This window comes from Camelus ferus, chromosome 6 (assembly GCF_009834535.1).
Source record: "Camelus ferus isolate YT-003-E chromosome 6, BCGSAC_Cfer_1.0, whole genome shotgun sequence".
Classification (NCBI taxonomy): domain Eukaryota; kingdom Metazoa; phylum Chordata; class Mammalia; order Artiodactyla; family Camelidae; genus Camelus; species Camelus ferus.
Window position 1 is genome coordinate 18096710 of NC_045701.1, and position 21721 is coordinate 18118430.

Genomic DNA, 21721 nt, shown 5'->3' on the forward strand with positions numbered 1-21721 from the left:
GTTAAGTATTGTTCTCTACAAACAAAGCAGCATAATGTAGAAACAAATTATTTAGAAGTAAATTAAAAGGACTGAACATTCTAAAATGCAAATTGCACAAGCTTTCTGCCGAACAGATGAACAAGGCAAAAGATGGTTTATCTTAGTTCTATAAAGACAGCGACTACCTTGAGTACAGCTTACATATTGACTCCTCATATCTTCCCTCCCGTCTCTCTCTCCCTTTAAGCACAAAGAAACCATGCAGCTCTGGTGGAAGAAAACATCATTGTCACCATATTGTTCTGACAAATTTTTTTAAAACAATCAACAATTATTTTGTTGGGCATAGAAAGCAGGAAACTTAGGGGCAGAGTTCTAAGTTAACTTTAGGAAATAGCTTTCTATACATATAAATGTGTAAAGTGTGTTCACCTAATGCTTATAGGGCACTTTAAAAAAAAAAAGTGCCATACATTTTTAATTCAGCCTCAAAATGTCAGCACAAGTGAGATGGTGAAATTATATATGCAATTTTATTCTAAATCCAGGTTGAAACTTTTAATGGCTGTACTCCAGTAATTTTAAGCTGGTTAGGACAGTATACAATTAATTTTTCTGTATTTTATCCACTCACAAGAATAAAGTAGTTAACAATAGTTAAATACTGACTGAGATGCTAAGAATTATAAATTAAAAGTAGTACTTTGAATTTACTCCTAGTTAATACTGACTGAGATGCTAAGAATTATAAATTAAAAGTAGTACTATGAATTTACTCCAGGCATATTTTATGCTTTTTAGTAAACATTTTGTTTCCAGTAGGTATCTGAATTGTGCAAAATATACCATCACAACCAGAGCAGGATTGCCAACTCCCTCCCAAACCAGTACCACTTAAATTTACTTGGTTAGTTGGTTGTGTTTTGTATCCTAGCCCTTTGTAGTCTTACAACACTTCTCACAAATGTAGTTGTCTTCCCAACAACCCAACAGCGATATTCACACAGTGAGAAAGTGGAGGAGCTGGATTTAAACTCAGGTCCTCTGATTCACTCCAGCGCTCCATCCCTTACTCCATGGCAACTTAAGTACATAAGCAGTCTTCTCTGTGCTTCTTCCTTGAGGACGCTTGCTTTCAGATTTACTAAGTATTTTGCTTTGCTTTGCTTCAGGAGGTAGCAGAACATCGTGATGAAGAGTGTGGTCTTTGAGGCTGGCCTCAGTTCCTTCCCCGACTACTTGAGGTTACACATGCTAATTGACTTCTCAAAGACTCAATTTTATCTTCTGCAAATACTGTTAACAATAGGGACTTTGATCATGAGGACTAAAGGAAATAAGGCATGTAACTAGCTAACCTACCACAGTGTAAGGTGCATAGTATGAACTCCATAAATTCAACTAGTTTTATTATTGGGAATCACAGCTCACATCCACTCAAAAATACTCTAGGACAAATCTTCCACTTGGTTTCTGAGAAGGCATGAAAGAAGAGAGATCTATTTTAGTTTAGGAAGTTTTTACGTAAAAGAAATGTCTGAGGAGTGTTTACCAGGGTGGAGTTCAGCATGGGTCAGGAAGGGGGAGAATACATTTTTAGTTCCTTTGCAGTTAGGTTTTCACACTGAGACTACGTAATTTTCTTGAAGGAATGGCTAAAATTACCACACACACAGACACTTGGACACACCCATGAAATATTTTAAATGCTCATTCTAAAATATATTCCCAGTAAAACAGGAACGTTGGGGTTCTCTGCCATTTTAGGTGAGACACAGGTACATGCCACTCTCTCAGGTACGGAGTTGTGAGTGGCTTAAACTTTGCCTTGTTTACCACAAAACCTCCTCTGGCCACCAAGATTGCTCAGCAAACACCTTGCTGAAAAGGTACTGTTAATTCACAGGCATAATGGGGTTCTCTTGATGTTTTGATTCATGGTTGGTAATCAGAGCAGCTGAAATCATGTTTTCCTAAATTTCTTTCCCACCTTAATAAAACCTCTTCACTAGTCAACTAGGCCCACTGATCTATCCTAACAGATTTGCTACCTCAAACATTTTTGAAAAAAAGGTTAGAAATAAAGAGGTCAGAAATAAATAGAAACAAACAATTGGACTTGCAACTGGAAACTTTCAATGGCCTTACGGGTCAAGTACCCACTGCAGATGCTAGGTGCACAGGCAAAACCAAGAAGGGCATGTAGAAGGTCCAACTTGGAGTTACGCCATACAGCAGCCCTTCTAAGCAGAGGGGGTTTCAAAGGTAGGACCCAAGGTATTATGATTCTCACTTACTTCATTGTCTTTGATCACTACCTTTAAGAAACAACAGGACCACAGCCACAGTGGGATCCACATTTCTTAAAAGGAGAAGAATATCATAAAGGTTCAGAGACAAATCCAAAGAAATGAGTTTATTACTAGATTGGGAGTGGATTCACTCAAGTTGAGGTAGGAAAGGGGCTGATACAAGCCATTTCTCCCAGTCTTTAAGGTTCCTCCATGGCAGGCAGCTTCTTCATTCAGACCTCAGATCTCCACTAATCTACTGGCCATTCCATCACCTCTACATGCACTCATTGGGACATGTCTTCTGGATCCCTCTTTGGAGGTTCATCAACTAAGCAGACTGTCATCACCACTGCTCTACCTGAGCCCACGTCATATTGGAGCTCCTTCGAAAATCTTGTGGTTTCCTCCTAAAACCTCCTATCTGGAAAGCATACCACTGGCATTCCTACTGAACCTTGCTCTTTTTCTCATCTTGAACTCAGAGGAGGAAGGTCAGGATGTGAAGTAACTCACCACCTGGTTCGCTAATCCCGTAACTTTTTCTCTGCCACAATTCCTTAGGGCCAAAGGAGTGGACTTTCCATGTCCTCTGTCTTGTCTTAAGTTTGCTCCCCTCCCTGGAATGCACTAAAACTCGGATCTATTCTACCAGTCTTGGTTCTTGATCTGTTGCTAGCTAATGGATTTAGAAAATCCTTTTTCCTCAACAATACCTGATTTTCAAGAATACTATTGTGCTAAAGTAAAGAAGTCAAGAAGTTAAGCTTTGAAATGCAAAGTGGGTCAGTGGACCCTCTGTTTAACATAGTACCTACTCTGTCCTTTTCTAGGGCAATAATAAGCCTCTTGACTCTGCAAGGAAATGATTTAAGTATACCCCAAAATTGTTCCTTTACAAATATGAATTAGATACTGATAACAAAAAATTATAATCTTTTTTGAAATATTAGAAAAATATAGGAAATATAAATAATAATACTTAGAACAAGATACAGTATTTTTATATTAAGTACTGTATTAATTAAAGGTAGCCTGGAAACAGACACCTTTATATCAAGAGATAAAATCAAGAAATTTTCAGTAAGTTGCTCAAAGCAGCCAAAGAAATAGAAACCAGCAGGCTGCGAAAAGCCCTTCAAGGAGTTGTGGATCATCAAGCAGGATGTCAGGCTGTGCTGGGACTTTTTCCCCTACTAATTTTGTTGTTATCTTTGGAGTTAAATCAGAGGCTGTGAATAAACCACTGTTGATCTATCTCAATTAATTCTCCACCCCCACGTCTTACTTTCAATCCTTAGCCCAGGTCTTTATCACAAAAAGATACTATTGCAAGTTTAACTCTGAGATAAATTAAACAAAGCAAATGCAGATAGAATAGCAGTCTGTGCAACACCTGCAGTCTAATCTAAAAATAGACTTTGAGGGGCCATTCTAATCATCCATCTGATTTTCTACTCTATTCCAAGACATTAAAGAGACCAGATTTATTGCCTGCTAAAACATAAAAGTGTCAGTACATGGAGAACCAGTTAAGTTTGGCTCTCTACACATCTAGAAGGTAACCTCCCATACAGAACACAACTTTAAATCATCATAGTCTACTACCAGAAGACCTGTGATAGAGCGTAAAATCTCAGGTTTGAGGAAAAAAACAATTGTTCTCAGAAGTACCAAAGTGATATTAAAAAATCCACTGAAGAAGCTACAAACCACTGCTTAAAACCAACCACCAGAACTGTTTAAATCCAAACTGCAGAAAGGTGGAGGTTCAGATCCCCCATTTGGCTGCATAGATGAGGAAACATTTTCTGAATCTTTCAGTGATTTTTTTCTTCTTCAGGACTGCGAAGATCTATCAGTATATCCTATTCAAGATACCTTTTCCAGCGTTTAGATTCTGGCACTTTTCCCAGTTATTAAAAATTCTAATGAAAGAAGCAGTCACACAAACCCAGCCCAACAAGCTTAAGATCTTTTGTTGGTTGTCTTATGTAACTGATATTACATGTATATTTAGAATAAATGGATGCTGTACCTTTGTGTCAGTTGCTCATTCTAACATGTTTCACATCCTCTTGAATTGTGTGCAACTTTAGAAATTTCCAATCATCTTACTTTTAAATACCTCAGCTTACAATATAAAAGGGCTTAGAGCTTATTTAAATAAAGACATTATACATAGCTCTGCCTGCACTCTTTCAAAATACTCAGTCAATTAACATAAGCTACCTTCCAGAGGATTTGCTTTAAGTCAGGTGGAAAGGAATATTATTTCAGAACCAAGGAAGGAAAAAAGAATGTGGAATTCATAGCAAACCAAACATCTGACAAAACATGAACTCTATTCAATTTCCCCATATATTAAGGGTGGTGGTGGCAGGCTTCCCCTCCCCTCCTTTAAAGCATTCTGCCAACCACTGCACTCTGAGCACAACAAAAAGGCCTCTAGGACGTCTCTGAAGGGATATAATGTCCAAAATGTTGCAGCCCCTTCCATCAGACAGAGGCTCAGGACGTCTCTCTAGCCTCCAAAATACTGCAGGCTTAATTACCCTAGGGGTGCAGTGAATGGGCAGCACCATTAATCATTCCCAGAGCACTAAATGCCCTGAGAACCGTTCTGAGTCCTGCAGTAGCAGTAGGGGCATCCAAGAACTGAGCTGGTCTCTGACCGCTGAGCCATGCTGCCACCTGGAGGCCGGCAGGAAACACAGCTCTTCAGATGCCAGTCTTCTCCCTCCAGTTCTAGAGAAGCTACAAGATGTGGGCTGTGCTGAATACTTCCTCCTTCTTGGACACTTAACCCTGTTCTCCCTCCTCCCCCAAACGTTGGGACTTTCCTCTTCATTGTTCAGTTGCTTGTGGAGCAAGTGAGGCCAACAGAAATGGGCGAAGGCTGCAGGCAGCTCCTTGGTCCTTACCTTCCATGCTTTTCTCACCCACACCCTCACCCACATTGGAGCCCCACTTTAGGTGAACCTGTTCTCTTGTTTGCCCAGCCAGTTGATCAATATTAGGGGTCTCATGTTCTGTTCTAGAGACAAGACATTGTACACACCCTTAAAATACTCCAACTCTGGGTGAAGCAAGAGATAAGAAGACAGAGGGTCTCAGTCCAGTCATGAGGAATGTTCACATTGGGTAAGTACCAGACGTTGTGGGACCCAGAGAAGGGATACCTAAATTGGCCAGGGGTGAAAGGATGTTAGGAAAGTCTCTAGTAAGAGGGACTCTGCAGTGGCATCGTGCACAAGGGTGTGCTTTTCAAATGTGATGAGCCTATGATCAAATCATAGCTACAACTACAAACCATACAACCTTTCCAATTTTCATTTTCTTCGTCTGAAAAATTTTTAGTAATAATACCTCTTTTGCAATGTTATCAGAAGAAGAGATAGAAGTTATATGCATCAAACAGCTGGGATAGTTTATTAACTCAATACCAGAAGTCGTTTCTCTTTTAATTATCACAGAGATGCTTCTGGCAGAGCAAGCTGGATCTATGTAAGCAGAGGAGAGGGGCAGAGAAGGGACAGTATACGCAAGTCAGATGGTGAGAGAACTGTGTTCAGGGATGGTCAAGCAGTGTGTTATCACTGCAAACACTTCAGATTCACTCGTCTTTTCATGTTTCTCTACATCTATGTCTCCTCTTTTATCTTACTCTTCATTGTTGTTTTTTTTCCTCTCCGTTGTCCCCACTCAACAGTCCAAGAAAGTAAGAATGCCATTTGCTTCCAGAATATTAAACAAGTCTTTAAGTTTTCACTTAGTTCATGATAAGAACATCTGTTTGGCGGAGAAGTAGGCACCTGGAAAGAATTCTGTTTTCATCAAATTTCCTTCAAGCAACACAATAAAGTTGGTGGGTGGGTACCAACATTCTGATAAATGCTAGCACTAGTCTGTCCCTACAGAATGCACTAGTAAGTTTGAGTGAGCTGCAGTGACACCTCCTGGTGAGAGAAAGGGAACATCACTGAATATAAAATTTACTTTCCATGCTTTTACAATTTTATGATAAAAAACAATACGTGAAAAACATCTTTTCCACATGAAATATTTTTCCATCTAAAGAAAAAAGCAAAGAAGTTTCAAAGACAGACATACACTTACATACACATTCAGGTTTGACTGACTTGCATTTTGGAAACTAGCTGAATCAAAGAAAGAAAACAGTTTTGCTTTTATTTCATGACATCAAATAATTAATTTGACTTAAAAAAATCTTTCATCCACTCATTTTGGCATTGTGTATATACAGAGCCTTTCTAAAGCTAAGAAGTAAAATGCTATGGAAGTAACTTTATGTAGTATTTTTAACTTGATTCTTCGTGAAATGCAAGTCTGTACTTTCTCTTGAATGCCTGAACTAGCAACATGCTAATACCTCACCCCAAGCCCACCCTGTACCCTAACACTACAGTTTCAATTTAGGCCATCCCTGGCCTGAAACACCTTCACATCTCAAGTCCTCCAATCTACCTACTGCTCCCCTCTCCACTCTCAAACTCTCTACCTCTTTCAAAATGCACTTGTGTACTGACAAGTATTGTTAAGGCTCTGTGAACCAGAGCTAAAACGAGAAGTGTTAATAACTTAACCTTCTATATCTCTTTAGTGACATACAGACCTTGCAAATATGATGTTAGCCATTCTAGAAATGCAAATTCCAAGATTATAATAGTGAGAATCTCAGTTGACCATCCATCCATCCATCCAATATTGACTCAGAACTACATGTCAGACTCTGCTAGGTATTGAGGGAAACAAATATAACTATGAAAGACATTATATTTGGTTGACAGAATTTAAATTCTAGTGGCAAAATAAAGGGGGAAAAAGGTTAACAAACTAACTGCTCAAACTGTGACAAAGTCTATTAAGCAAACAATAAGATGTGGAGAGTGAGAAAAGAGTAATAGGTAGTATCCTTTAGAGAAGGGCTCTTAGAAAATGTGGCAGAAGCTGAGACTTATAGGACAAGAAGAAGCTATGGGGAAAGTCAGATGAGCGTATTCCAGGGAGAGAAAAGCATGTGCAAAGGCCCATGACAGAACAGGACTTGATATTTTTATAGAAGTAGCAAGAAAAGAGAAACTAGCAAGAGTTAAAGGTGATGTAGGTGATCATAAGGATTTAATTCAAAGTTCAATGAGAAGTTCTTGAATGATTTTAAACAAGGAAGGGTATAATCTAATCCTCTTGGGCCTTGACAAGTAGCTAATACATATTAATACTTATTTTAAGCCAGTCATGCAGTTAATTCTCATAATAACCTTAAAGGTAGTTACTAGTATCTTCAATTTTATTGATGGGAAAATGAAAGTAAAGAGACATCAAGTAGGTGGCAGTGCTTGGATTCAGTCTCAGGCAGCCCATCCGTGGGGTTCATGCTTTGAAAACTATGCAATATGGCCTCTCAGATCATTATTTCTGCAATAGCAAGAGTGGGAAGAACCTGCTCGAAGCTAAGGTAGTGATCCAGGCTAGAAATTATGGTGTTACACCAGAAGGGCAGCAGTGGACATGGTGAAAATTAAATACATTTGTGATGTATTTTAGCAGTAAATTCTATGGCTCTTGGTGGATAAGATGTTGCGGGCAAGGGGAACACCTGGTGGGGAATGATATTTCAATGAGAGCTGAATCACACTATAGAGATGGCTTTCACTATTGTATTCTGTGGACACTTCCCATGTCACCAGGATCATCCCATCAAAAAGCTTGCTCTTCCAAGCTGGGTGTATTTTCCAGGAATCTGCTATATAGAGCAATTTTCATCTCAGTGTCCAATGACACAACTTCTTAACATGGTCATTTTTCTAGTCTTTCTATGTCCTTTTACAAAATTGTTATCATGTAATATGTACAGTTTTGTTTCTTTTTACATTTATATCATCATTATTTTTAAAAAATACTTCTAAATGATCCTTAACATTCTGTCATAAGAATGTACTGTACTTTATTGGGAGTTTTTTCTACCTTTGGGCTAGTCTGTTGTTTCTAAACTTTTTATTATTCTGAGTTACATACTTTACATAAAGCTTTGACTCCAACCCTGATTCTTTCCCAATGTTAACAACAGAAAATGGAAGTTCAAAGTCTAAAGGAATACTTCTATTCACTAATAAATTGCATTTACATATTTCTACATTAGACTCCACTGAAATGTAACTGTTTAAATTCTACCAGTGCTATGTGAGAGAACCTGCAAGAAGGCAGATTACGTGGGAGCAAATACTGGTAGGTGGGTAAATGTGGCAGTGGGTGACTGTGGAAAGTCTTTTCTGATGGCTCAGTTATACCAGTGAATAGGAAGCTTTCATCTGACAGTGAGGGTGCAGACAGAGGCACTGAGTGTTTGGAGGAGAGAGGAGGAAGCCTGATGTGCAGTCTTCTAGGAGGGTAAATGGAGTAGGCTAGTACAGTAAGATTACCTGATAACTTCCAGTCCATTTAAGACAAATGAATATGAAATGACACCACGGTAGTGTACTTTGCCTTAGATATCTTCAGCTGCATGGGTGAAGACACAGAGTATAAGAGAGCTGAATTTAATCAGGATTAAACCTCCAAATCTTGATCTCTAGTCTGGACTAGTCAGCTAGTCTTCAGTCTCATGTATGATATGTCGTCCTGCTGGACCACTGTGGATTTTCCATGTATGCCCTGCTGCTCTCCTTTCCTCCAGCAGCGCTGTGCCACGGACCCTCATCCACTGCTTCTTTGCCTGCTAGACTTCTAAGTGTCCTTTTTGCTTCAAATCCCCCATTAAACTTCCTAGAAAACACCCACCCACCCACCCAAATCGAGACACACACCTTTCCTCATAGCTCCCCAAATACCTGCAGATGATCTCTGTGATTTATTTTACCACACTTACTCAGTATTTTTATTCTCCATTTGATTTTAAATTCCTCCAGGGTAGAGACCTTTTTATTTACTTACTGTTTTTATGCTCATTTCCCATGTCAATTTCTGATGCATAATAAGTCCTCATTCAGTGTTTATTAATGAGATTTTTTTGTAATTAAGGGATAAATTTCCTGATAAACCTTCTTCAGCAAGAAATCAGGTTGCCTTCATCATACCCACACGACAACATGCATGACTAGTGAAGACTTTTGTCAATAAAAAGGAACAGGCCTAAGAACAAATTATTCAACTACTACTCAAAAGTGTTAAAAATAAGTATTCACGTCCACATGTAGCTTAGATCCAACATCTAGTTTCTTTATAATGATAGTAATAATCACAATAAATATCATATTTGTATAGAATTCTTTAGATTTTTCTAAACCTTTTCAGGTTTATAATATGAGTGTAAAACATACACATATATACACACTCTTCCAAAAAAAATGCCAAATTCAAATCCAATGGTGGGGATTCCTTCAAACAGAAAGTCCCTTTAAAGTATATCTTTACAAAAAGATAGGCATTTCATCAATTTGTTAGGGAAGGTAGAACATTCCAGGTTGAGTATAGCATGAAGAAAATATCTAAAGGTTCATAAATTACAAACTTATCCTTGTAGGCAGAAATGTATAGCTTACATAAGTTAGCCTAATGAGATTGTGTACAAAATCCGTAGAACAGAAATATGCAGAATAAATGAACTTACTGTTTCGGTTTTTAGTTTTTGTTTTTGTTTTTGTCATTCTACCTTTAGGCAGACAGACATGGAATAAAGAAAATAAAAGCTAAATTTTGACCTAATAATATAGCATGGGAATGGCAGATACATTATAATTCTCTTACTGCATTCTCCATACACAAAATGTAATGAAAAGTAGAGATAAAAGAAACCTTAATTGTCATTAGAAAATAAAATAGGATTTTCACTTAGATCTCTAAAGGCAGCTATTCTTAAAAAATTAATTCACTTGACAAATATTCAAGTTTCTTCCTCACTTTTTGTATATGAACATTTTTCCTATGTGCTCTGGATGGAAATGAATGTTACCAAATGTCTGAGATCAAATTCACAGCCCCAAGAGTTATTCATCACTGAACAAACTGGTGGGGGATACTTAACTGGTCTTCAAATCTCTTAAGGATAATTTGAAGACAAATTCTCTGCCCAAATGTTATTAATTATATATTTAGTACCTTCAATAGCTTATTTCTGAGAGGCATTAGAGATCAAAGGGGATGTGAAAAACGTGAAGAGAATCAAAGCTAAAACATCAATTTGAATTGAGCTGCACAATGAGAATTTACTCCAGCACTTTGTTGCAATGTAATCTATAAATAACCCTCTGAGGTTCACTTGCCAATTAGGAATCATCACATGGCATGCACCTTAGATGTGAGTAGCTAATTTGCATGTCAGTGAAACATTAATTTGATGAAAATTCTAAAGCTTTATGCACTATTTATATCATAATTGGAAGCACAGTAAGTGTACTAACACACGGATTTTCATTGTATCCAACATGCTTTTTAAAAGGCCAAGTTTAAATGATCAGTATTTATCATGGTCTGTTTGATAGTTTGCTTCAGTTCAGGACAACAGATTTGTGTTTTAGACTTCAAATTATTTTTAACATTAACTATAATTGAGATGTCTGAAAAATGTGTGTGTGGTGGTGTGTATGAGGGAGACAGAGAAGACGAGAATCAGATTTATACCCATAGGTAGATGGTTAGATTTGGAAGTTTAATTCAGAGTTTGTGGCCTTAGCCATAAACATGTCACCCTGGGTCAATAATTTAGTTCTATGTTTCCCATGTTTTTACTTTCTTTTTCTTTCCTTGAGTTTTTCTACAGTCAAAAAGAACAGTTTTGTGGGTGGCCCCATCTAAAAGCTGAAAATGGTTGTTGATTCAAGTATAAAGGGAAACAACCAGTGGGCACTTAAACCTAACGACTGTATTTAAGTACAGTACTTAGAACTAACACTGTATTTACATGGCCAGAAATTTCATAAACTGGCAAGCCTGGTGGGATTTAGCTTGACATTGGAATTGTCACACCTGTCAATCAGGTCCAGCCACCAGGCTGACTGGGGAGCAAGCAGAAAAGCCAATGAGAGACGGACAGAGGAAGAGAGAAAGACAAGGGAAGAGAAAGAGAAGAGAAGAGAAATGTCTGGAAGTCTCCACTCCACTGCCACAGAATCACAATGACTTTCCAACATTTATTTTCATCCTCACATCCTCAGACTACTTGGAGTTTAGTATACCCAGAGGGGAATTCTTTCTAATGAAAAGATTTGGTTACTTTGCTTTACCAGTTGGTACTATTAATAGTGTTTTTCTAGAAAGCAGAAGCTGAGCATCATTAAAGATAAGGTCTAGGTTTTCAATTTAATGCAACAGATGTGTGTTTATATATGCTGACTCATTATTGGCTAATTTGTTACGTGTTTATGGCTTCTATATCCACTAGAATATAAGTATTCTAGACCAGAAGTCATGCCTTAGTTTGCCTGATATCCCCTCAGCATTTGCAACATTAGACCTCATAATATTTGCAGGCTTGACTGTATTTCTAAACACTTATTCAAATTAACTTTGATGGTCTGTCTCCTTCCACACTGAAAAGAGAGGAAAAAAAAAAAACCCAAGACATTTTAAAAGAGAAAATACAGACATAAGTAGAATAAGATAAGATCACTGAGGAAGATACACAAATGCATTCTGTGGAGCCGTATATGGTCAGTGAATTAGATCTCAGATTGGCTAGTGACCAAAGCAAAAGAGAAAATGTGATCAGTTCAGGAATTCACATTACCCTTGAGATTAAAAATACTAATTTATCAGGTAAAAAAGCTATATATCAAAAGTACACACAATCATTGTTTTGTATTCCCTTATATCCTCATTTCATAAATGTTTACATTTTTATTACTCAATCTTGTTAATCTTCAGTTTCAAGAGATATCTAAATGAATATTGATTATTAAAAATAAACCCTAATTCAACACTTTTCTTCATATTAGTTTATGAGAAAGAAAACTAAATTTAAGATTTAAATGCATTCATTTGAATCAACCACTTTGTTTCTGGTTGCATCTCGTTATGAAAATTGAGTGTCAAACTTCATCTTCCTCAGTAAATATTTAATAAGCACTAAACTTACAGAAGAAACTGAACTTTTTAAATAAAATTTTTCCAAAATAAACAGTGACAATTTTCATTTTCACATAAATAGAACAATGTTCCTTCCCATCCCAGCACTCCACCTATCACTCACCCTTGGCCAAAAAAAAAATATATATATATATAGAATAAGAAAACAGTGGGTAGTTTTCACTACTTAGTATGAGGAAAAGTGAATGGAATTAAAGCCACCCTCAGATGTAACAAAACATAGGCACTATGATACTCTGTTATTTCTATTATTTGCCTTATGATATGTGAAGTGAGTGCCTGAATTACCCAAATGTATATCATGTGCTACATAGCTTGGGCTTTTAAAGGTCAAAGAAGTATTCCTCAATGAATTTTATTCAGATGAAACCTGCCCTCTCTTCCTGTGCTATGCTCTGGCTCTTTCCAGGTTTAATAAAAGTTGTTCTCTCCCTCTTTACCCCTCCCCCCACTAATTCCTACATGTTTTCAACAGCAAGCTCCCTAATCCAGACAATGTTGAAGATACTTACACATAAATTTATGACAGGAGAAAAATAACAAAAGATTCAGAGCCAACATAATATTAATTTAAAAGGCAATTAATTTTAAAGAAGAAAAAGGGATCAACAGAAACTCAGCAAGGGTTTGAATGATAGTAAGTATATAGTACAAATAATTCTCTATTTGGGGGTCCTGAGAAATTTCAGCAAGTGGTTCTGGAGTAATGAATGTTTGTAATTCATTAGCTACCACTTTAAAATGCAAAGCACACCATGACATCAATGATGTTCTTTTTAACCTCAACAAACAGGCTATTACAATTAAAGCACTTGCAAAAAGACAGTATACTTAAATATAGATTTTGATGAGATTTCACTGTCTTAAGAATAATCAATTAATAACATTTCATAATTCTATAGAAACAAGAAAATGTGTTATGAGATTGGTTCAAAAATGCATGTTTGTACACACCATTTATGAGTATTTAGTAACAGCCAGCATTTCTATCCTGAAAATTTCTTTTCCTCAGAATCCTTTAATAAGGTTTTAGTATATCTTTAAGAAAATAATCACAATTTACTTAAAAAAAATTTCCCCAAGTAGAGAAAATAATAGCATTTTAAAGTGCTTTATTTTCTTTTCTCACTTTCCATCTTCCTTCAGCTCCTAGACAACAAAACAACGGTTCTTTCTTCATGTGGAAGAGTAAACTCAATAAACACAAATGGCTAGGGGGCCTCACAGCAGTGAAATTATGGCTTCACAAGGACTTTTTTTCTGTATGAAGAAACAAGTTTAAAAGGACCTTTTTAACATACTTTAAAGTCATGCATATTTCAATGATATAATTAAACTGGCAACACTAAACATTGCTGTCTGATAAATGAGACCAAAATAATTAAGTTCTGTTCTTTGTACAATCAAGATTTAGTGAGGCAATCAATCTGGGTAAGAATTTGGAGTCTGGAGACTTCAGAAGATGAACAAGCAAGTAACTAAAATTGGTCATGTGGGAAGGTGGTTAAATGAGTTTATACATAGCTGTGGATACCTTCCACGTCTTAATCTTCATTAGAACCTGGTTGATTCATTGCTCATGTGGTCCCATACTAAGTTGGACATGACAAGCAAGGAGACTAACAAAAGAAAATTTAAAAGATAATTCCATGTATTCAATGAGCACTATTGATATTAAAAATGTAAAATAGTAAGACTGAAAATATAAAAGGGTTTTTTTTTTCCAAAACCAAAAAAAAAAAAACCCAAAAAACACCAAGAGGCATAAAAACTGCCATAAAAAGCATTAAGGATATAAATACTAAGAGTGATAAAGGAGAGAGAACACAATATATTTTCACAAATACATTTGTGGAGCTACGAGTATGCTCTGGATGCCTACTCAGGCTTCCATTTTTATTTTTTTCTACCTAACTGGAGTTTCCCTCCTTAGAATAAATCACGCAGCTTTCAGTACCCTAAATAACCCTCCTACTGCATGGTTTTTTTCCCTGTGGAATCAGACTGTGGCCAGAGAGAGGTGTTCATATTATTTCTCCTGGGAGCTGGAAATCCAGGTTTCAGTACACTGATGCACTTAGCACGTCCATCAGGCAAGTCAGAGTAAATATAAACAGGGCAGTTGGGTACGTTAGTAACTACCAGGATTTACAGAAATACACACACACACACACATATAATTTTTAAAAATCCCTCTTGTTGGATCAGCTTACTCTAATTACTACCCATGAACCTTAGAAAAAGAAGAAACATCCTTCTCAGGAAAATACACCCTCCTTTGTAGTGGGCTGACCCATAGACACCACGAACAGGTGATATCGTTGTAATTTAGGGACATGGGAAAACAAGAGTGTCCTAGTCTCCAACAAAATGAGCATGCACTCGTTGTGTTCTGGCATCTCCAACTAGGGATAACGGGGCTCCCTTTGACTCTCAGTTCACATGCCCGCCTCCATGAATGTTAGCCTGCCGCTAGAGCCAGGGGTGGGGGGAAGCAATAAATGATGTCTACACCTGCGCTTGGCTCTTTGCAGCGTGGCAACCGCACTTGTTTTTAAAAAGAGATTCTTCTCCCCAAACCAAGCAATTCGACTAGCTGAAGGCACAAATAGAATGATAAATACATATTCCCAAAAATAAAAGGCGGGGGAAGAGGAAAGGGGAGAAAAAAATAAACCCCACCCAGGAACCTTTAAGAGAAACAGGGGCTAGCACGAAAAAGCTGCCAGTGGCCAGTAACACTTAAAACTCTATCTTCGTTACTCTGAAAACAAATTCTATGGGGAAATATCGCGCCCTGTTTCTAAGGGTTTAATTCTCCAGCATGTCTCCGTGAATTAGAGTCAAATCTAAGTTTCACACTCAGGCGCAGTTTTCACTGACGACTAGTGAGTGTAACCCTCCGAGCTCGAAGAAGTCCGTTTCCAAACTAGTAAGCCCTTTCCTCCGGGAAGGCTTGACCTCACTCCTCCAAGTCGTCACTTTTATTTTCGGCCCCGTGAGCGGCGTCTGAGTCGGGGAGCCCGGCCCCGAGAACAGTCACCGTGAACAATGAGCCAGACAAGGGACCCACCCAGCGAACGCCTGCCTGCTCGCCGGCCGCGCGCAAGCCCGCTAGCGCGGGACGCTCGGGCTTCGGCGCTCTCCTCAGCCCCATCCTTTCCCCTCCTCAGCCCAAGAAAAGCAAGAAGGTAGGTCGTTCCCCACACCCAGACTCCCAGGACCACTCAGTCAGCCTCCCTCCTACCCGCTGTAAAGAGACACCGTATCTAAAAAGGAAATTAGAAGAGAGGGCGGCATGGTGGTCCGACCGCTGCCCACCCGGATCCAACTAGCCCACAGGGGCGGGAAGGCACTTGCGCCCGAGTCCTCAGCATATTGAAATCCCGAAGAATTTGGGGTGGGGGCGAGAGGTGGGGCCAGGAGCCATAAAGTGGCTTCCGCTCCCCCCCCCCCCCCGGCCTGGCCCGGCTCTGGGATCGGGCAAGACACAAAAGACGGGTAGTATCTGTGCCAGCAACTCTGCCACCGCCTCCGTCCGCGCTGCGCAGGACTACCGGGCGGCGGGGCCTGGCGGCCCGGTCCCCGCGCCGGCCGGGGCGCGCTCGGGGGCTGGAGCATCCCTGGACGCCGCCGGAGCTCTCTGGTGCGCTTTTCGTGCGGCCCCCAACGGGAGCTCCTAGCTCCGCAGATAAAGAGGCTGAGGCGGCGGAGGAGAAATTGAGAGGAAGAGCAGGACTTACTTGGGGGCCGAACGCTCCGCCGGACTCCCGCTTCGCACTCGTCAGGTGTCTGGCACCGAGGGCCCAGGCGGAAGGCGCTGGCGCAGCTCCGAGCTGGCGCAGCTCCGAGCTGGGCTCCACTTGGCGAGCACGGGAAACTCCCCTTGCCGCTCGGCCCCGCGCCGCGCTCCTCGCTGTCACCGCACCGAGCGACGCAGGCACGCTCCCACCGCCTCCTCAGTCCTGGTGGGTCTCCCTGCCCTCCTCTCGCGGTCCGTCGGCTCCCCCACAGACCACACCCTGTCACCTCAGCGGCCCTCCACTCCTTCCTCTTTGACACTTCCACCGGTTACTCCTCCGTCTGCGTCCCCCCACCCCCCTCAGCCCACGTGCTGCTGCCGCTCCCGAGGCTCTGAACTTCCCCTGCCCGAGCCCCCACCTCTGCGCTGCAAACGCCGGGGTCTCCGCGCCGAGGCCAGGTCCCGCTCCGGGAAGCATGGCGGCTCGGCTGGCTGACCTTTAGTTCCTCGTCCACCTTACCCCCAGCCCTTTGAGAACGCGGGACCCATCATTTTGATTTTGTGAATGCGGTGGGTTAGGCACTGAGTACTACATATAAAGATGTAATTTTAATATGTCATATATCACTTTTAATATTATAGAAATTTATTCCCATGTGTCAGTTAGTAATCATCCAGCAGCTATTCATTGGCCCTTGGGGCTGGACTGTCAGACCAGCTTTCTCCTTATGCAAAAAGCCCAGCAAAATTCCTAAACAGTCTCTCTTGCCCAGTCCAGACCAAAAATGTCATTTTCAAACGAGCTCCCCCACTCCCCGCCCTTTCTGTGCTGTTGTTAGACAAAGATTTTGATACTCGCTTTTCCCTGTTACGCACACAAAGTTAAGAGTTACCTTTCTCAGGGCTCCCCTCAGCGCTCTTATTCATAGTTCCATGATAGTTTTTATCACCCATTTGGTATTCTCTCTTCACCTGACTGTACTACTGGTCCACAACTTTCTCCAGGCAGAACTTTGTCATACTCCTAACTTTCTCAGTAGTTTCTACTATGCTCCTCAGTACATACAGTATGCTCAAAAATTTGTTCAAGCAGCAATGCCTTGTAGATATGATACAAGCTTTGGTGGATTTATATTATATTTAAAGGAATGAAGCCTTCAATCGCATGGTTGCCTGTATCCCAACTAGTAGGTCATGTAGAAAACAAAACTTTTTTGCATTTAGCTAGGTCATTTCTCATGCGTTCCTTAATGTAATACAAGTCTTCTCTGTAGGTATTACTTTTTCCAACTTGGTGAAGGTCAGTCACTAAGCTTGGACTCATAAGCGTCTGAGCTGATGCTCCATGTCTCTTCAGACTAGCACCAACTGCATGGGACTGATGTTCTTATGGCACTACCATCCTGCCCTGACTGTCCAATGCTAAGTGCTAAACCTGCCTACCAGCTCCAGAGGCAACCTGCCCAACCGGTTCACCTCCAAAGAGAGCATTTTACCCTTTCCTTGTCCTCTTCTGTAACTCTTGACCCCCTTAAGTTGAGTTCTAAAAAACAAAACCAAAAAAAAAAAAAAAACCCTCTCTAAACTCAGACTTCTTGTAGTACTTATTGTCTTAACTCTTACACTTAAGTACTTTTCTGCATATATCTTCCCTCTGCTATCCTTGTTTCTTACACAAGTATTTTTATTTCTTTGATTTCTCCATTAAAATAAATAGCAACTAACATTTATTAAGTTAGAGATGTCATCTTATAGCCAGTCATTGTTCTGAGCACTTTACATACATTAGCTCATTTAATCCTCAACAGCCATATGAAGTAGAGACTATTTTACAGGTGGGAAACAAGAGGCACAGAGGTGGGGTCACAAAGCCAGTAATTAGTGGAGCAAGGATTGGATCCTTGACAATCTGCTTTAGAGGCTGCTTTCTAACCACCCTGCTATGTGGTCTTGCATAATCCCTTGCTCCTAAGAGATTTGTTAACAAATATTTTAAAATAATGTATTCAGCTACACTTGACTTCATAGCAGGAAAAAGAAACAGTAATGAAATGGGCAGAACTTTAGGTTATCAAGGACATTTGATTGATTCCAGCACCAACAGGATTGCTTTCTTTGGGGCTCATGGACGCTGTCTGTAACCTGTGAGAGACATAATCCAGGCTCATGACTTCAGGTGTGTGAGTTAACAAAGGCTTCAAGATTGGATTCCGGGTCTTTCTTACAATTTAAAGAGACATCTCCACCTAAATTGACTACTGGCTAAGTCCACCAGCAAGCCAATTTATGTTTTTCAGGGACCTTCTCTGTGCAAGGCATCCCCTCAGCACCTGTGGCAGGCTGAATAACGACCCCCCAAAGATATCCGTGTCCTAATCTCCAGAACCTGTGAATGTTACTGTACGTGGCAAAAAATGGACTTTGCAGATGTGATTAATTAAGGATCTTAAGGGAGTATTACCCTGGATTATCAAGGTGAGCCCTAAATGCAATCACATGTCCTTGTAAGAAGTAGGCAGAGAGACATTTGGCACACAGAAGAGGAGAAGGCAATATGACAACAGGGCAAAGTTGGAGTGACACAGCCACAAGCCTAGGAATGCTACCAGAAGCTAGAGGAGGCAAGAAAGGGATTCTCCCCAAGAGCCTCTTGAGGGAGCATGGCCCTGCCTACGTGTTGATTTTAGTCCAGGGAAAGTGATTTTGGACTTTTAGCTTCCAGAACTGTATGAAAATAAATGTGGGTTGTTTTAAGCCACCAAGTCTATGGTAATTTGTGATAGCAGCCAAGGGAAACAAATACAGTCCCCAAATCTGGAAGATGACTTTCTACACTTGGGGATGAAATGGAAGGAAGATCTTGCAAATAATGAATTGGTCAGTTCCCTCTTCTGTGGTTTGTGGAACTCATCAGTTGGGAGAGGGAGAGGGGCTTTTGGCCCCCAGCATACTATTACAGAAAAGCCCCCATTTTAGACATTGTCATTACCTCTAGCTGAGATTACAGTAGCTGAGATACACTTACACAATTTAATCACTTGTAAGTGGAATCTAAAAAAAAAAAAAGACAAACAAACTTATTTACAGAACAGAAACAGACTCACAGACATAGAAAACAAACTTACTGTTACCAGGAGGGGAAATGGATGGGAAGGGGTAAATTAGGAGTTCTAAATTTGCAGATACTAACTAATATACATAAAGTAGATAAACAACAAGTTTATACTGTATAACACAGGGAACTATATTCAATATCTTGTAGTAACCGATGGTGAAAAGAATATGAAAACGAATATATGTATGTTCCTATATGACTGAAGTATTGTGCTATACACCAGAAATTGACACAACATTATAAACTGACTATACTTCAATTAAAATATATATATTTTATATATATATATATATATAAAATAAACTTGAAACTTTAAATTTGTTTCCCACTGTCCGGCCATACTGCCTAAAGTGTGTGATGGTTTAATTTTAAAATATATATTCTATAATTATTTAGTGATTAGCAAAAATATATCTTCATTGAGTTAGACGTGTTAATTTGTAAAATGAAAAACTATATATATATAAATACTCCATATACATTGTAACCTTTTTCTCATGTTTTGCTATGTTTAGAACCTCAGAACAATCAAAAAATGTGGCCCAGGCTCTTTTAAACTCTGAGAGGCCCTAGTAGCTAAAATTAAGAACTAGATTTTTCTATCTTCTTCCTCTTTTTATTTTTGACTAAGGCTACCAGATAAAATACAGGACACCCAAATAAACTTGAATTTCAGATTAAAAATAATAATTTTTAGGTATGAGTCACTGTTCCATACAAAATTTGAGACAATGAATTGTCTCTATTTTGGTTAATTGTGCAATATTTGGGATTTGGGGACATACTTATTCTAAAAAGTTATTCATTGTTTATCTAAAATTCAAATTTAACTGGTAACCCTGTGTTTTTATTTTCTCCATCTGACAAACCTACTTTTTGACTTTTCTGTTGCTTGTGCATTTTCCCATTCTCCCTTCCCCTGACCCACCACCCCTCCCCCTCAGTTTTTATTGGAACTAACTCATTTGTATGCTCTTAAAGCAAGGCTAAAATCAGATTTGATCCCTTACTGCTGGCCTAGGGCTGATGCCTTACTCCACACAGAAGAAAACAGAACGATGCAACTCTTCCAAGATTTGGTCATAGAGCATAAATCTACTCCACCAGTGGGGAACTTCCCATTGTCACACACAGTGTTTAATATGCTACTATTTACATACAAATGGTAGATTGGATTAAGCTGAAGACTTGTTCTTTCCTTTTGAACTAGTATCCCCCCATCTTTCACAGTCCTTTGACCAGCAGTAGGTGAATATTTGCCCCTTTCATATCCTTTCCGATTTCTGGCAGCTAGATGTATAGTGGGTGATACAAAAGGGCAGGGGCAGAGAGGATGATAATTTGTGTGGCCTGTGTTGGAAACGTGAGAGAGGAATAAAGCAAGTTAAGTAAATCACTAAGTTATGTGAGACTTAGTTTCTTCTTCTGTAGAAATAGAAACTACATACTTTATATCTCTAAACTCTTAATTTGTACCATTTTTACATCTTTTTCAGACATCTCATATTTTACATTTCAAATTAAAATTATTTGGAGACTTGAGAGTCAGACAGTTCCTGATCGAATCCCCGTGCCTCTGCTTACTAGTTGAGTAAACTTGGTAAGTTTTTATTTTCTCTCAACTAATTTTCACCCCAAAACAGAGGGATAACAATAATCACCCCATTAAGTTGTTATGAAATTAGATGAGAAAATATCTGTAAAATGTTTCACGTAGTGAGTGCCTCATCCAGAATAATCAGTCAGTTAACGGTAACTTTTTTTTGCCTTATGATATGATATGATTCCATGCAGTGCTTCATCTCCCATTCATGTCTACTGCAATGATTTGCACATATTAAGGGATCAAAAATATTAGTTAAATAAATCGGTGAAGGGATATAAGGTTGTTTATATGAAAGTGCTATGAGATTGACAGTGTGTTACAGAATTTCAAGAGTTTAGTACTAATAGTAATAATTAATAAGTAATAATAGGGGATACCTCTGAGTCTTTGATTCTGGGTCGGCTTTGGAGAACTGCTCTGCAAGAAATGTTTGATGCTTAAACCTTTTTCATGTAAAAAATTCAGTTGGGAGAGACACTATCTACAGAACAGCAACATCTACTAATCAATGGAAAATGGTTTATTCATTTTGCTTTACTTTATAAAAATTCCCATTCTTCCTTCAAAGCCTGTTTACTATATTTCTTTCAGTGTACCTATATCAATTAAATTAGTCTTGGCTAAATTTGACAGAGACCTACCCCTCCCCTCAAAAAATGGTTTTCATTTGTCTCTATCAGAATGCTGAGTTCAGCAGGCCACAGCCAGTGTGTTGGCCCCACAGTCGTCAGGGATGCAAGCCCCAACATTCCTGCACTGCCTCTCAATTGATGTTGGCTGTTGGGACTCTGGTATCCCTTCTTCTTTATGTACTGGAGGTAGAGGGTAAAGGATAAAGGGCAAAAAAGGGTAAAAAATGAGCCCCTCCAGGTGAATCAGTC

At 39.3% G+C, this 21721-nt stretch overlaps 1 protein-coding gene and 1 long non-coding RNA gene across 11 annotated transcripts in view; one reads left to right on the plus strand and one right to left on the minus strand.

Annotated features, from left to right (window-relative positions):
• The window catches only part of SEMA6D (semaphorin 6D), a 518494-nt gene extending 502039 nt beyond the window's left edge, over positions 1-16455 (minus strand). For 4 of the 10 annotated variants that reach the window (XM_032481257.1, XM_032481258.1, XM_032481264.1 and 1 more), the window contains exon 1: positions 16121-16455. The gene's annotated coding sequence lies outside the window, so the exon portion shown is untranslated. The remainder of the gene's footprint in view (positions 1-16120) is intronic. The other 6 variants (XM_032481265.1, XM_032481268.1, XM_032481266.1 and 3 more) reach the window with 2 other exon arrangements.
• LOC116664125 lies at positions 15181-21465 on the plus strand. Its single transcript, XR_004320474.1, has 3 exons — positions 15181-15568; positions 18417-18594; positions 20731-21465. It is a non-coding gene; the product is annotated as an uncharacterized LOC116664125 (long non-coding RNA).
• Positions 21466-21721: the final 256 nt, after the last annotated feature.